Genomic DNA, 18028 nt, shown 5'->3' with positions numbered 1-18028 from the left:
TCAGAGGTTGGAGTTGGAAGACTGGGAGCAGCAGGATGAGATTTGGTGGGATCCGGAATATGGGTCTGTTTGCATTCCACCAGAAGATCACCAATCCTTCCAAGTGAGCAATTATCTTCAGCAGATTTATGACTTTTCTTGTTTTATTTTTGGTTTACCTGCCCCTGCAACCCCATCTTTGGCCTTCCATTTTGCCATAGTCAAAGAGCAAAAAAGGAAAACCAATATAAAACAAAAATGTCGGCAAACAACTAAGTTAGCAGGCAACCACACCAACAAACAATAAAATCCTCGAGGGGAGAGGGGTTTTTCAGACTATGCAAAGTAGCACCCAGAGGAATGAGATAAGGGAGATAGTGGCAGACGCTTTTATGGTGACAGGGAGGGCTGCTCCTCCTCCTTTAGTGAAGGGAGTGCACCCCAGCGCAAGAGAAATCTCCATTAGGCAGGCAGATACAAAACAGGACAGCCCGAAAGTGTGTCCACAGTGACCCCAGTGGCAGTGTCCAAACCAGCAGCTGCAGCTCCTCCTGATGCACCCCGTAACTTGTGACAGAGCTCGTGGAGGAGCACCAGGCAGCAGAAACAATATGAAGAGAAAAGCAGGCTAGAGGACCGGGACCAGAGTATAGGATAGGACAAACTAAATTCTAGTACCAGAAGCATGGAGCAATGCTATGAAGTCATCAAGAACTCAATCGCTCAAAAAAGTGTGGCTGTGCAGCAAGACCCAGCAGATCCACTAAGACCATAAGTTCTGCAGCAATAGGACACAGCATGGCACACCACAGCAGATGAAAACATACTTCCCACTGGTCCTGCTGGCTATCACCTCCACCCATACTACCATTTGCCATAGAAGAACTGACTGTAGAAGAGCAGTCAAACAGGTAGTAACTGTGGCTGCAACTATAACTGTGGCTAGGAACAAGGCTTGTGGCTCTGGGTGAGAAAGGTTGGGGAAGTATGTGGTCTTGAGGCTGGCTGAAAGCCCAACAAGTCGTTGGTGACTGAATGAAGTCACAATGATTGCAGTTTGCTGGTCCCAGGTTATGGCCATGTGGATACTGGTTACTGGTTGAGTGGCGGTTCTGGCCCTCAGGTGTAAATTCAAGTACAGGTTCACGTTGAGGAGAGCCAGTGCCCTTTAAAACTGCATGGTTTTCTTCCCTGGAAAAAGACTTATCGGCCACGGTTATAGCTTACTACCTCATCCTGTGAAATGCAGCATAAATGTCAGCAATCATTGTGCACCACCCTAACTGTCCTGCCATGCACCTGAGTCCTCCTGTCTCCACAAGCGAACCAGGCGTAGTGACGGAGTGGTGGATACAGCATAAAATACAAGCATCAGCGACGCTCTGTGCTGTTATGGGCAGTGATCTGAGGACAACACACTCAGAACTAACCAGCAGTGTGGAAATATTACACGGCCTATAAGGGCTAAAATGGCAGCTTGGTGACTGTACTTCCTTCCTCCCTTGCGGTTCTCCCAGTCTGTGACGTGTGTGGACGGGCACGGCAGCAGTGGAAGTTCTAAAGTCCATAATACGTTCAAAAGAAGTGTTAAAGTCATCAACTGCTACAGTATTAAGTCTGAGTTTCTCTTTGTGTTGTTGGCTCAGACAGGATGTGATCTAATGCTAGTAGAGTGTGTGATTCGCCCATGTGCTTAAACATTTTGTTATAAAAATTGAAAATCATCATTGTGCAGCCCTTTTTTGAAAGTTAATAATAGTTCCTGCATACCAAGAAGGTCGGATTCGTCAACACAGAAATTGTATTTCAGGATGGGGTCATTGTGCACGAGTAGAATACCTGTTAGAGTCAGCAGTATTTTCAATCGAAAAATTATCACTGCATTTAAAAAAAGTTAAAGGTAACAAAAAGTTTTAGCAGGTGCAGTACATTACTCCTCTTGAGTATATCATGTGGTCCCTCTGAAGCACAGGTGAGCATTTAAATCTAATTATTGTGGTGCATTAATACCTGTGAATTCCTCTTTCATTGTATTGGATTCAGGATTCTTAATCTCTAATGGTGTACGTGTGAATGATCCGTCTAAGGGACATAGATTTCATCCATTCCTTCTTCTCTATTCATGCTGCTCATTCGGTGTTCGTTCTGGCGTTTCTATAATGGTCACATGCGACCTGCTCTCTGTGATTGTCAGTGTCATTGCTAATCTCAATCTGATATTGCTCTTTAGCTCAGCAATGTCAGGCAGCGTAATTCTGTTACTGTTCACAGACTCAACCATGCATACGGTTTTCTTGAATTCATTCACCCCAGGACATGGTTCATGAGTAGATGTAGTGTTCCAGCCTCTTCTGGGAGCGTTTTCTACAGAGTCAACAGCGCCGTGAGGGGAACGGCTTAACAGACTTACCTTGGGCTGCCATCACTCCGCCGTGAGGGGAACGGGTCGACCTACAGCCACACAGCCGCACCAGCAACATCGCCGCCGTGATGGCAGGGAACTCCAATTCCCAGGTGCCCCGGCGGTTGGGACGCCAGCAGAGCGCCCGGAGGCGCGTTAAAAGAGTGGAGTGCCGAGCGCTCACTGGGAGCGTTTTCTACAGAGTCAACAGCGCCGTGAGGGGAACGGCTTAACAGACTTACCTTGTGCTGCCATCACTCCGCTGTGAGGGGATCGGCTCGACCTACAGCCACACAGCCGCACCAGCAACATCGCCGCCGTGAGGGCAGGGAACTCCAATTCCCAGGTGCCCCGGCGGTTGGGACGCCAGCAGAGCGCCCGGAGGCACGTTAAAAGAGTGGAACGCCTCTCGCCCCGCGAGTCGCGCGCGGGATCGCCCGGGCAAAGCCCAGGCCAGGGGCGGGCCCGTTTAAGCCCGTTCAAGGCCGGAGGAGGCCGGGTCGGGCCACCCCCTTTCCATCAACCGCTCAACTTACCCCTGTGAGTACTTTGCCCATTCACATGGTTGTAGTTAACTGGGAAGTCTGCTATGTCGCCAAAGGAGGTAAAGGGGAGAACGGATGCCGCAAATTTCACGGGAGCCATGGACCAGTTCATAACAAGGATGAACAGTGTTGTTGATGAGGGGATCACTATAATGGAGCGACGTATATATCTCAGGAGCTGGCTATCGCAAGAAGGTCTTCTATGGGACACATTGCGATTGTGCGGTCCCCTGATAACCTAAATGTTAATAGTGGTTTAAGTGTGTCCCCTATTTTAGAACTCCCCACACCTCAGCTTCCCATTTGCGATTTGTCACAGGCTTCACTTAGTAGTCAATCTACAGCCTTAGAGTCATTGTTATTATCTCCTCAAAAGTTTCCCCCTGTGCCCAGCATAGTTAAGATACACAACACCAGGCAACAGTGTGGGAAAGACCCGGGAGCAATCCCAAAGAATAAGCAACGATTAGTAAATAACACTGGTGTGAGGAAAGGAAAAGGTTGAAAAGCTATGAAAATAAATCCACCTACCGTGGAGCAACCTGTTGTAAATTCTGGCCCATGCTTAACTGATTCCTCCGTGCCGCATAGGGTGAGCCAGGTTACAGGTGGTCTGTCTAACCAAGATGATCAGGAGGGGGTACAGAAGGTTGAGTCAAACACCATCTATGAGGCTCTAAGACTCCTCTTAGCCCCACTAGAGGAAAGGCTGTGTAAGATTGAGGTCCACTTAAAGAGGATTGAGCGTGATGTCAAGGGCATCGTAGAACCCACTCTAAAAGATATCCCTCCTACAGTCACTAAATCTTTGGCTAAAAACCGCAAGGAAAAGGTTGTTGCCCCAGCTACCCACAAAGAAATGGCAATTTTAAATACAGTTCAATCGGTTTTACCTGCACCTGCAGCCACCCCCCATATTAAGGACATAGCACCTGCCCGCGCTAATAGCTCATGTCAGCAAAAGCAGATTCCACCAGAAGACATCTCAGGAGGGGATGCCCCCACTACTCAATTTAATACGGGGAAAAAAATTTAAACTTACCCCCGGAGGTCTGTCCACTCGTGGTAGTCCTGGCAGGGGTACCAAAATTGGGTAAAAATGAGGTGGAAACTCCCGCAAAACTTTGGAATAGGGTCACACATTGGCTAAACGCGAACAGACCCCTGCCCCCGCATCTTGTTGGCAAAATACTTATGATTCGAAGGACACCATGGGTTGGTCACTTGGCTAAAAATATAAGGGGTGACTGCATTCTGATCAATTTTGACAACCCTAGAATTGTTGTTTACATTTGCCACTGGAGATACCCTAGTGCAGGTACGACTATTCCTTCTTTACCATTGACCTACTTTTATCCCCCGGTTTATTTTACCCCACAGCTAGATGGCTGGACAATGGTACAGCGAAGCGAGAGGGGACCACCCCCGGGAGGATGGCATATGCCCTCCTTCAACATGGGAAGTTTCTTTAATCATAATCGCTTTGACTGTCTAGAGGCAGTCGATTGACCCGATGCTGGAGTAAGAGAATCGAATATTTCCCCCTCCCCCTTGGGTGGTTGCTCTTCAGATCCACCTGTTTCTCGACAGTCTGTGGGGCATGAGCCCTTTGATAAAGCCCTGGACACTCCGTGTACTATTAACACTGACGCCAGCCAGGTCTTAGGTGAAACTTCAAGTGTCCCAATCCCCAGTAAGGTTTATATTAACAACCTCAAAATTGTTTCGTGGAATGTGGCAGGTCTGCAAAATAAGCTTTTACTACCAGATTGGAATAGTTTTATTGATGGGCACGACATATGTTTGTTTCAGGAGACATGGAGTGTTGAACCGTTGTATAAACAGGGATTTTCTTGTTTTCATGCACCTGCTACTTCGGTTGGACGTGGCCGTCCCTCTCGAGGGCTCATGGTTTGGGTAAGGGTTGATCTTAATCTCAAGATCACTCACCACACCTCCTCTTGTTTGGATGTTATGAGACTTTCTATTGTCGGTATGAATGGTGTCCCCACCTGGGAATTCTTTAATGTATATGCAAGAGGTACCCAAGGGGGGGCCAAGTCCCCTACTATTGATATCTTAACTGATCTGCTGAAATTGTGTTCTCCTGACTCTTTAGTCCTGGTTGCAGGGGACCTTAACTGCTCGTTTGAACCTTTGGCAGTAGATGATATTTTGGGAGTGCATGAGGATGATGCCCAATGGGGCGTCCTGCCTCTTACCCTCAGGCCTGTGAGGAGATGGTCTCCTGTAGTTATTCAATTGAATGCTTCAATGATTGAATCAGGTCTTAGAGCAGTGAACGGTCGTACTGTCTCCGATGATCAGGGGGGCAAATACATATAACAGAGTATTGTGTGAGAGTAGGATTGACTACATAATGGTAGACAGGAGAGCTTGGAAGTCAGTGGTAGATATGGTCATCATACCATCTGTGGAGAGTGACCATAATCCCCTGTCCCTTATATTGGTGGATCCGTGGCAGAGAAAGGAACATACCTCTTCAAGTAGTGGGGGGTTAATAACTAAGCAAATTATACCTTCCAACTGTAATAGATTTCTCAAGTGGCCAAAGTTTTGTATGGATGAACCTAGATTGAGTGCGCTGAATGGAATCCTCGGTGAGCAGTCATTAAGGCTGTCTGCAGTATGTAATGATGCGGCTGGGTCCGCAGAGTTAGAAGCCATTTACACTGTTACTATGGATCAGATTGGCAAACTGTTCATGGTTCCAGGCAAAAAGAGCTTGACAACTATCAAACCAGTTCAAAAATGGTTTGATAGTAAATGCAGAAGGATGAAAAATAACGTAATTACTGCCATTAAATCTCGCAATCCAGTATCTGTCCGGCTGGCCAGACTGCATTACAGACAAGCTATAACAGTCGCCAAAAGGGAGTGGGAAGAATCCCATTGGGAAAGCCTTAGAGATGCTAGCAAAACTAAGAATGGTAATTTATTCTGGGCACTAGTCAGAAAATCGAATGGCTGTGATTCGAATCAAATCCCCAGTCATATCACAGACAGTAAATGGTTTGAACACTTTAGTAAACTCTACGGTGGTAGTGCACTGCCCGGAGCCCCGGGGCATTTGAGCGGTGCTCTGGATGATGGTTCTCGGCAGGCTGCTCCTATTAGAGTTGATAAAAAGGAGGTCCTGACGGCAATAGCTAAAATTGTACCTGCTAAAGCCCCGGGGCAGGACGGTGTGCCGGGCGACCTTTTTAAAGCTAATTCTGATGGTTGGGCCGTTTACTTTACAAATCTGACAAATGTGCTATTAGCAGGTTCACCTGTTCCTAATTCATGGAAAGCGGCTGAGGTGATCCCTATCTACAAGAAGGGCTCTAGGGAGGACCCTGCCAACTATCGTCCAATTAGTCTCATGGACGCTGGGCAGAAATTGGTTGGCAGGGTTCCCCTGGAGAGAATTCTCTCCTGGGCAGAGGAGAACAACATCATCTCACCCTTTCAGGCAGGCTTTAGGGCGTGCACAGGCACGGTTGATCAAGCATTCAGGTTGCTACTCCTTCATTGGAAGGTGGTTACCATTGGCAAAGGCGGTCTTTATTTGGCATTTATTGACTTAAAGACCGCCTTTGACCTGGTCCCCAGAGAACGCCTTTGGCTGATACTGGAGGAGATGGGGATTCCCCTACCAATCCTGAATCTTCTGGCACGCATGCATGATGGAACCTATGCCCGCATTAGATGGGGATTTCAAGAGCAGAAAACTGACAGAATACCTGTGAATCAAGGGGTACGTCAGGGCTGCGTGTTAGCCCCGACACTCTTCACGCTATTCGTGAATGGTGTGGTCTCCTTTTTGCCCGAAATAAACGCCGATGCCCCGGTCCTGGCGGGCGACAAAGTGCCCGCCCTCCTTTTTGCGGATGATACGTTGTTGGTTTAAAAAAAACCCATGGGTCTGCAAAAGCTGTTGGACCGCTTTTGTCTGTTTTGTGAGCTGAGGGGCCTTGTCATAAATACCTTGAAGACTAAACTCTATTATCTTAACCCAAGTAAGTCTTCCAGATCCACCCTCTCCTTAGATGGGGTGTCACTGGAACGCGTAAATGAATTTGACTACCTGGGTATCAGAATTTCGCATAATTTAAAGTGGCAGCCTCACATCGATAAAATGGTATTAAATCACAAAAGGGTAGTCGGAGCATTAGGGCGAGAACATCGCACATCCATCTCTAAGCCCATCGCTCTTGCCTTGGATATATACGCTGCAAAAGCTGTAGGCTGCGCCCTTTACGGCGCAGAGCTGTGGGGCTTTGATTGTGTTGACGCCCTGATCACCTCTGACAATAAGTTCTTTATGGAGTTGGTATCGCTACCAAGGGGTACTCCCATCAAACCATTATTGAGCGATCTGGGTCGCCGTTCCATTAAGGATTTAGCTAGGTTACGTCCTCTTTTATACTGGGCTAGGTTATGGCGGACCCCTGAGCTCTCAAAGTATTTAGATGGCTTGAAAGAAGGTATGAATCTCTATGGTGCTCACAAAATTAGCTGGATTCGCAATATAAAGAAGCTTTTGCTTGAATCTGGATTGCCAACTGATTGGGAGCTTGAGGTTTCTTTATCCAAGGATGAAACTAAACAAGCCTACTGGAAATGGGTTGATGAACAAGAACTAAGGGACCCAAACCAAGGTAGGCTGACTGAGGCATTTATGCAGCATATATTAAAGCCTCGCTTGGAGCCTTACCTGGATTTCATCAAGAAACCAAGAGACAGATCCCTTTTCATCCAGTTTAGACTGGGAAACCTCCCCCTCTGTGATTATACGTACAAGTGGAAGTCCCCGCACCAAACTTCACCTGACTGCCCAATCTGTGAAGGTGTCACAGAAAACTTACCCTGAATGTTGAGTCTCTTAGATGTATGATTTCTATGTATACCAAAGCCACCATTCATTGTAAAAATTCTTATGATGTTTAGGATTGCAACCCCGGGGAGCAGATAGGATAAGCCACACTCCTCACCTGATTTGGTCTACAAATCTATGACTTTGAGCTGGATGGGTCCAGTGGAGTGATAATGTTGGGCTGCTCTGCACATCTTCCACAAGTTGCACACCTTACCTGACCATGCCCAGAGTACTGCTTACATGAGCAGGACTTCCTTGATCCTGGTACACATGAATTGGGCACTGAGGTACAAGGCTGTGCTGACGAACTTTGTAGAAAGGAAGGAGTATTACAACCTGCAGTATTGGGTTCAGAGGGACTACCAGCTGAATTCCATAAGTGCTATGCTAATACACTGGCCTCCATGCTGCTTGAGGTCCTTTAGGCGGTGCAGGAGCACTAGTTACTCCCCTCATCCATGTGGGAGTAGGTGGTTGTTGTCCTCTTGGCACTGGAAAGATCTGCACAAAAATGAACGTCAAATTGTCCCTTATCTATATTCAAATATGATGCTAAAAATAAGCTAAACGTACAGATTTATGTTCTTTTTACCCAGCCTAGTTTGTCATTGTCTTTTAATGCTTTTTAATACTCTATGTGCCCTTCTGTGGGAGACAAATCTAGACATCAATGCTGAGGATATTTTCGTAGACGCCTTTAAGGCATTAGACTCCCTAAAATGGAATTATTTTTAATGTACTGAGTCTAAACGTCTCACACATACCTGTTTTCAATGGGTATGCTTGCTATATGCACTTCACATGGCTAAAGCGGGCAATTCATAATACCTAGATCCCTTTGAGAAAGCTGAGGAACTAGTCAGGAATCCCACCTCTCATCTATCCTCTTTGCGTTGACAATGGAGCCAAAAGCAGCCAAGCATCAGCTGCACCATGCCAAATACACATGAATTATCCGATCTGGCGAATCCTGATATTCCCATATGCAGATCATGTGACCTTCAATATATGATCTCCTCAAATATGTCTCAAGATATTATGAGGGAATGAATTAGATTTGGACCCCTTGCTGGTGCTCACATAAACTGAAGTAACTAATAACACACTGCAATTTTCCCTAGATTCCTCCTGCACTGATTCACATGTTCTCTAAAATATCTGGGCATTTGGGTACAAAATTAACAAGGACATGTTTATACTTGAGAAATAAAGAGCAAGCTTCACCAATATCACATAGCAGAAAACACAATTGATCTCTTTTTCCCTTTCACATGCTGCCCGCACAGGCCTCATGAAGATGGTAATTCCCCCAAAGTTGCTATATTAGTTCCTAAATTTGACTCTGCCACATAACTGTTCCTTCTTTATCTCAGTACCCAAATGATTAGACAGGCATAGCTAGCAGAGAGCTGTGGAAGATTTTGAGAATAAAAACGCTTTTACTTAGAAAAATAAAAGCATATGCAATAATTAATACATGCAATGCAGATGCTAAATTTGTAGTGGGCCATCATACGTAGGAGTCACAAGCATCTAAATTGAACATTACAATCTATTGACTTAAGTTTGCATAATTACTGATTAACTCATATTAACAGCAAATTATACATTGCACTATAAGGCAGTTTTCATTTTGAAATGTTGTTTTCCAGAATATGTTTTTCTTTTTCACTATAGATTCTGTACCTTTCCATAAGCCTTCTGTTAGTTAGTGAACATGCATTTGTTTTGTATTAGACAACTGATAGTGAGGTTCTAATCAGAAGGAGAGAAGATGGCATGAAGCATGACTCATGGAAGAATTGTTTGAACAACAAGATGTGAATGAAGCATCTTTTCAAGGACTTATTTCTCTGTTCCATTGTGAAGACATGAGAATCTAGGGAGTTTACCTGCTCCCAGTGTTTGCTGAGATCTTATTAGACATCAAGAATGGGGAATGTACCGTATGCTTCACTTTGTATTCATTTGAATGCATTTTTGTATGTCTTTCTAGAATAGGTAGAGACACTCTTTTCTGGCCCTCCAGCTTTTAGATCCTGAGAGCACTTTGGACTTTTATTAAAGCCTGTATGGTTATCTCACTTCAAGAGCGTTTTTTTGTGTTTTATTTAGGCAAAGTAAAACAAAACAAAAGACAATCGGCAAAGTCATTGCACATTTCGTACCACATTACATGCTATTTGCTAGCCCTGTAATATCGTATACCTATTAACAAGACCATATAGATTTAGGACATTTCTTATAATTTCATTGGGACCCCATCACTCAGGCGTACACAGATTGGTTTATTTACCCTGGTGGGGGTTTTGGCGCACATATCATGCCCGGATACTCGTTCCACTTCCCCAAAATGTTTGACCATTTGCCAGGGCAGCCCCTTCTTTCAAATATGTTTTTTTCAGCCACCATGCACCAATCCATGTCACCCTTCCAATCATTCTATGAAGTGTGTACAACTGCGGGCAAGTAGCAAAAATGTGGATTATATCTGCCTCCATGGAGTCGCAACGGGGGCAGGTAATACCTGAGGTACCCCCCCACTGAGCTGTCCTTGCGGGAGTATGATATAGAGAATATATTGTTTTGTAATGTTGGGCCTGCAATGCGGCTGTGCAGAGTATTGTCGGTCCCAGATCAAGTGAATCCTGAAAATAATCCTGATCAATACCTAGTTTCTCTGCCCACTTTAAGCCATTTTTCCCTAAATCATCGAGCTTATCTGCAACGAGTTCTGCATAAAATCTGCGGGTAGTACAATCTCCCCGCTTTCAATAATATCCAAGATTTTATTGCTACCAAACCAAACTTTCGCTTTTCCCTGTCCTCACGTCGGTGTCTGACAGCTCCAGCGGTTTAGGTGTAAAGGCTTCGACAATGGTAGGCTGCCGCATTAAGGCTTCCTTTTGTTTGCCATTGTCTTTAGACGGTTTTTGTATCAATGTGACTCGGGGCTTAGCGCTAACCGTGGGCTCGCTAGTGTTTCCGCGCTGTTCCCGAATTTTCTTCGTGGTCGGAGCCCTGCGAGCAGTGCTTGTAGAGCGTTGAGCTGTGCCCAGGGCTGTTGTGTCTTTTGATTCCGCTCTCTCATTCGAGTTCCCCGGTTCTTTTGAGTCTTTCATTTGCTTGGTAGTTTGCTGGGGCATAGTAGATACTGATCTTTTCCGAAATAGAACCACGGCAATCTTTAAGAAGCACACATTGATAGTTGATATTAGTGAGGCTGTTGGGTATGCGAACCAGCTTGCAGACCCGATATCCTTTCGCTTCACTACTGTCAGGAATTCTGAGCCTCTGGGGGTCCACAGCATCCTATTCAAATCTCCATCCAAGGACAGGGAGGGAGAAAGAGAAGTTGCGACTGAGTGCTACGATCTAGCAGCGGCCATCTTGCCTCCGTCACCTAATCCATTTATAGTAATCTCAAGTAAAAATGGTATGCAACTTGTCAGAAACTGTGGAATGTAACTATTAGAACACGATTTCAGATTGATTAAAAAACCAGTGATGGATCACTATCCAGCCAAAGGATCTTGAGAAGCACTTAACCCTTTGTTACTGCTTGACAACTGCATCCATTTGTGTGGCAACAGTCCACCCTGCCAAACATAAAACAAGTAGATATTGTGGAGAAGACCACAGAAGACATTTCACTACAGGTTATGCATAACATGGATGAACGTTAATAGATGTGATTTAGGGCCACGTGAATTGAAGGTTTTTTGCATTCGCAATTGGTGCTATTCAGTAAAATCAGCTGTCTGAGAATGCAAAATAATCTTTCATTATGTATGTAAGGCTTTGTAGTCGCAATTTTAAGTAATCATAAAAACTGTGAATACCTAAAAATGCAACTACAAATAGCGAATCGCAAATTGCGATTCCCTTAGCACATGGATGATTCATTTTCCAAATGCATATGTCTGCTTTTAGGAAAATGCAATTACCATTGGCTTGACCATGTGAAAACTTTGAAAACTGCCCATAACTGCATTTTTCAAAGTGTCATGTAGTGTACACATGCCCCCAGGCACATTTATTTTTTTGGGGGGTGTTTCAGGGGGGCTTTAGGCCCCCGGGCACCCTTGGCTTTGCATTAGCTAATTTGAATTTACCAATTAGGTAATTGCTAATTAGCTAATGCGGAAAAATTCACACTGAATGAAAGATTGAAGGATTATTACCTGATAGCAATTTGCTATTTACTGAATCGCTATTAGGTAATATTAAGGAATCCCAAAATCTTAGGTGATTCCTTGCATACACATGTGGCCCCAAATCATTTAAAGAGATAAATGAAAAGCTGATATTAACATGCATTTGGATTATCACTCGAAGAATAATATATTAGCATTGCTATGAATCAACACAGGACTGACTGCTGCAAGAAAATCACTTAGTGAAACGTACTGCTGCCCTGTTGAATAAGATGGTAGAAAGCAAAAGAAATACATGCTATATGAGTCATAACTGTTTTGCTCTGAACAAATTGATCATTTTTACTGCTATTTATTGGTATATGGAAATCCATGTTGGCAAACCTTCAAGTGGGCATAGGACCCGGACTAGTACCTTTTCGTTGTCAAGAATGAGTTCTCAAAAGTCCCAAATATGTAATCAAGGTGGCATGTATGTTGGCCATGGTGATTTTACTTGACCTTAATAAGTGTTTACTTCGTAGGGCACATTAAGGGCCGAAAATGAGCTTGCTTAAAAAAGCGGTTAATGCATATGATAATCCAACATATAAAAAAACCACATGCGGCGTCAAGCTAATGCTATGGTTAATCAATGTATATCAGTACTGAAGTAAGTGGTGCAAATGGTGAAAATAAATCTTCTTGCATCAAACAGCTGCAAAAGTTAATTCCCTTCACAACTTATTTGTCAATGGTCAGTAATGCACAACAACACCATTTAAAGTTAGAACCCAAAAAGAATAAACCATCATGAAAAATTGCAGTTGAACATTGGAAACAATTATAAAATATGCATATAAAAGAGGTGTACATAACACTTGGGGATTAGCTTCTTGAGTGCAGGATGGCAACAAGATAGGCTGTCAATACATCCAAATAAAAAATTATAGTAAGTGACATTTTCTTCACTCCCAGGAAGTCTTTCCATTTGCAAATGAACATTCCATCAGATTCTCAAAAACTATGAGACTTATCCAAGAATGCAATGAACAATTCTAGCTATTTTAACTTGAGAAAGAGGGAAAATGTAATGTTTCAACTTGCGTAAAGGATGGGCACTTGATGAGGACCTGCAAATCTGTGGAGGAAGGTCAAGCCTCTCCCGACACCTACAAGTATGTGTCTTCTGTGGATTTCCTGGGTGGCTTTCCTCCAAATTCTCTCTATGGCTAAGCATCAATCCAGATAGTCCCTGAATGCAGTGTAACATTCAAATATTGACAGAATCAATGGGTGCTCACTCAAGTTTTTACAAATATAATTTGAGAAATTAAATTCGCAGACAAGCTGCTGGACATAAACTAGAAGCAACAATCTATAATATTTGTATTTTTAGCGGGGTTTAATCAATATCCCAATCCTTTTCACAATCCATTATCAAACTAGAGCATTTCAAGTAAAATGGAGATTAGAAAAGGTAATTCATCACTTTTACTGGCCCACAAAACTGTGGTAAACCACATCAGAAGCTGATTGCTCTTGGAAGGTGACATACACATTTTATGCATTTTTTTAGGATGATGAGAGGAGTAAATCACAAATGACTCAAAAATGTTTCTAATATATATTTACTTAAGTGTTGCTTATCTGGTAGATCCACCCCTCTGATAATGACTAATACTTGGTTAAATATATTATCATCTTATAAAAATGCACAGAAATTTGAAGGTATTACATGTGTGCATTTAACTATAGTATTAAGCTTTATTACAGGTGCCGAGGTAAAATTGGGTGCAAACAAGTGTCAGGGGACATACTAAGAATCTCATACAGAATTGGTTTAGTTTTTGTAACAGTGTGTGGTAACGTTCGAACAAATCATATTTGCCCCATAGAATTATCCGTACTGCACTGTTTTCACAGCACTCGGTCAGTTTACAATCCGACCAACCGATTACGTTGTTCCCGGTCCAATTGTACACCACATGTTCTTTCGGAATAGGTTCCAGCTGGCACTCGGAAAATATGTGTCGGTCAGACTCGCATGATACAGCTCACGGAGTGCATTTTCCACCAAGCGATTACGATGTCGGTTTCCAACAGCCATTCTGAGTCGGCACCCTACATCCTGCAGCCTCCGGTTGGGGGCCTAAGGGGCACCGAAGGGACCCCCTGTGAAACCCTGCACTGTGTGGTAGGCACCATCTGGTGCCTGCGACAGGGCACAGTGTTCTCTGCACACCCCCATTTCCCCTTGGGGACCTGTGTTGCTGGGCGGAACACGGGCTCTGATAAGAGTCAATGGGAATCCAATCGAACAGTGTTTGGTTGCATCGTAATTGGTCGGGCAGAACCGCTGACCATGAGTCAGTTGGTTCCAATTCTGAGTTGGTGTCGGGAGGAGGAAACTCCAACCAACATCGTAATGAGGCCCTTACTGTGGCACAATCACAATTTCAAAGCCTGAGCAATGCTAGGATGAGTAAATATACATATCAGTAACAGCGCTCTCTTCAATAATATTACGTTTCTTTTCTTCTCTTTTATTGTTCCAATTTCATAATTTCTTCATATTAAATCAGTTCTCAGTTCTTTCCAGCCACAGGGTAACCAAAATAGAAATTCTTGCCACAGTCCGTAAATTGGAAATTTCTCAGCCAATGGATAGCCAAAAGGTATTGCCAACACGTGTTTTGTCAGGCTTTCATGCCAAAAGACTTCATCAGGGCAAGGAAATATGTATTTATTTAAAAGTAACAGAGCAGTACAGTGAGTAGTCCAAGGGCCATATGCCCAGACTAGTTCAAGCTCCTCAGTATAATGTACTTTCTTATCACAATATACTGAAGAGCAAATAGACATGTCCAAACTCTCGGTAAGTACACCGAGTTCAGACCTGAGTATCAAAAAGAGCAGCAATCCAAAGCGCGTGTCTTGAGGAGGCATCTAGCCCTTACTTTGGCACACCAAAATGAGACTGTTAGTCAGAAAGCAAAGCTGAAAGAAAGAGATTGTACAATTATGTCACACTGAGTATAATACGATATGCAGTATTTTAAGAGATTTGTCATATTTATCCTGCTTTATGACCTTCTAGACTCCACACTCAGACCCCATAAGGGCATCCTTTAGACCACAGTACGTGTCCTCCAGGGACTGAAAAAATATGACATCATCCCAATCGTTATAGAAATCTATTGGCTTCCAGTGTCCCCATCATTATAGAAATCTATTGGCTTCCAGTGTTTGCCCTCACCATCTTCAAACTCATCTGTTTCATTTAAAAATCCATAGCGACCAGCACCAAAGCTTATCCTGCAGACAATCTCACTATTTCTACTGGCTATCTGCACACCCACATCCAGATCTCAATTAGACTGCAGATTAAGAAGTGTAAACATTTGACAACAGGGCAGCAGGTCTTTTCCTCCTATGCACCAATGCACCAATGGTCTAGAACAATATCATCCATTTCATCAGGACTACCCAATGGTGCTCTAATTTAGGAAAGAGTTGAAGTTGAACCTTCTTAAACAACACTACATAATAATGCATTAACAGTCACTGGCCATTTTATCAAGAACGGCGCAAACATTATCGCCGCTTTAGAGGCAAAAAACTGCCGCTAAAGTGGCGATAAGGGGCTTGATAATATGCTGTAGAGAATTCCAATAGAAGCCCAGGTTTTATGTCCTTGACATCAGAACCTGGGCTTCTATTGGAATTCTCTAGGGCATATTATCAATCCCCTTATCGCCACTTTAGCGGCAGTTTCCTGCTGCTAAAGCGGCGATAATATTTGCGCTGTTCTTGATAATATGGTCCCGTCTCCCCTATCACTCATTAAATATATGCTTGTCTTTGACCCTGTACAGTGCTCCACTGCCTTTTGGTGAGGTTGGCACTATAAACATATAACATAAATACACATAAGTAAAAAAAAGTTCTTCAATTCGTGGAACACTTAAACATATGTTAGAAAAATTTCCAATTAGGATACCCTGTATTTTTGCCTACATGTATGTAATTTGGTATTTTCCACCACATAAAACGCACTCAAACATTTAAAAAAGTATTTGCTTTAAGCAATGCAAATTAATAAATGCAGGATTTTAATTTAGATATAATAAATTAGTAACCTGGGTGTCCAAACTGAAAACTGAACATGAACTAAATAAATCACAGTTCTCGGAAAAGGCCCCGCCCTTCTTGAACAAAGGTTATAGATTGTTACTATTTTAGATGTTGATTTTTCTGTTGCCTTTCAGTTAACTGCAATGTCACCTGAACAATCTCTCGTTGTCCTTTCAGATGGTTGACATCGTTTATTTCTCAATAAATACCATGAACAAAAAATTGCCATGAGGCGTTTATCAGCTGAAAGGGAGCCTATGAAAGAACTACCGATTCATTATTTTTCTATTGAATAAAATCCGTGATTGATAACCTTTTCAAATGAAAAATGATTGGCTTAACAGGCAGGCAAAACTCAGTATGTCTTTACTACAGGAAATGAATCTTGCAGATAACTATTGATAATTGCGGCTGAGTGGGGGATTTTACTTTGGGGATGCACATTTTTATCTTTTCTTGAAATGTTTCTTTTGGTCGTTCTCATAAACATTGGTTGCTGTCAAATAATTTTTTCTTCTACTATTCAGAGTTCAAATAAGAGCTTATTTGGAGTTTGGCAGACACAATAATTCACCAAAAATATGGCACCTTGCCCTGTCTGCCAAACTCACAATGTCTCTGCTCATTAGAGTCAGAGAAATCTCCGTCTTTACGATTGTGAAACCTACTCGGAGTCTGCCATTGGAAACCACTTACTGACAGCCTGGGTGATAGATATGGACCATGATAAAAGTACCTCAGAGAGTTCTTACTTGTTAAGACACTCTGAATTTTAGTCAGTCAGTCTCGACAGGAAAACAAAAAAAAGACCCACACGCACAGGGAGGAATCGTCCAGCATGGATGGGCCATTTGGTTTTCGTTTTTCAAACACAAACTACAGTTTTGAGATATTGTTTTTAAAAAGCAAAGACATTTGCTGTGCTTGCGCAAGTCCTTCAGTGACACTACCATGGAGAAGGCTCAGCTGAAGGTACAGAACTCTTAGCCTCCCTGATGAAGATCTCTAAATATAAAGGGCTGAGAAGTACCCAATCTTCTGGCCTCTGCTACCTTAGTGGAATGGAGTACAGTCCTCACTATGCAAAATAATGTTCTAAGGCCCTGATTATGATGTGAGGTGGACGGATCACCCACAGGTCATCGGTGATGATCTGACCACTGACATCCCTTCAGTCCTATCGCTGTATTATGATACTGGCAGTCGGACCCTAATCTGTTAGTCATTAGACTGTAAATGTAAATGTATTGCGACTTATATAGCGCACGTATCACCCGAAGGCATCAAGGCTCTTACCTTGGGAACCTATCCTGGCTTTTCCCTGTGAGATAAACCCTACTGGGTATCCCCAGGGTGAAAGCCAGGCATCCCGCAGCGGGTGGGCCGCCGTAGTGGAGATTAAGCAACTATTGCCCAGAGTTGCAGCATGGGACCCCATGATTAGAATAGGCACCGAGGCAAGAATTATCGAGTCCGGCCATTTTGGGCTCAGGACCCTGAAGCGTCGGGAATTGAACCCTGGTCCCAGGCCAGACCTCTGCTTCAGAGTCTGCTGCTCTAATCAGTGAGCCACACTCATCCAGACTATCAGCCACATCAGGATCATAGATCCTGACAGCACAGTTGTTGGAGCAGTTCCCTACAATGGCGGTAGTGCAGAGGCAGGCAGGGCCATCAGGATTATGATATCCTTTTTGGACAGCCTTTTCAGGGCGGGAACCCCGCTGTGAAAAGGTTGGCGGAAAGTGATATGGGGGCCCCAAACAGGGCCCCCTGCTGTCATCAGCCACAGAAAAGTGGCCCGGGGGACACATGTACTGCCCCCTCTCACCTCCATGGACCGAGTGCCATGCCTGACATGGTGCATGGCACATGGTACACGGATGTTTAGAAAGTGTTGCACCATGGCAGCATCTGCTGTGGTCCTTCTAAATGGTCGAGTAATGCC

General features: G+C 43.7%; 1 protein-coding gene across 1 annotated transcript in view; it reads left to right on the top strand.

Moving 5' to 3' along the window:
* KLHL1 (kelch like family member 1) overlaps nucleotides 1-18028 on the top strand; it is a 1526090-nt gene that overhangs the window by 879383 nt on the left and 628679 nt on the right. The window lies entirely within an intron of this gene.

The sequence above is a fragment of the Lissotriton helveticus genome, chromosome 8, assembly GCF_964261635.1.
Source record: "Lissotriton helveticus chromosome 8, aLisHel1.1, whole genome shotgun sequence".
Lineage (NCBI taxonomy): Eukaryota > Metazoa > Chordata > Amphibia > Caudata > Salamandridae > Lissotriton > Lissotriton helveticus.
This window is presented reverse-complemented; position numbering and strand designations above follow the sequence as displayed.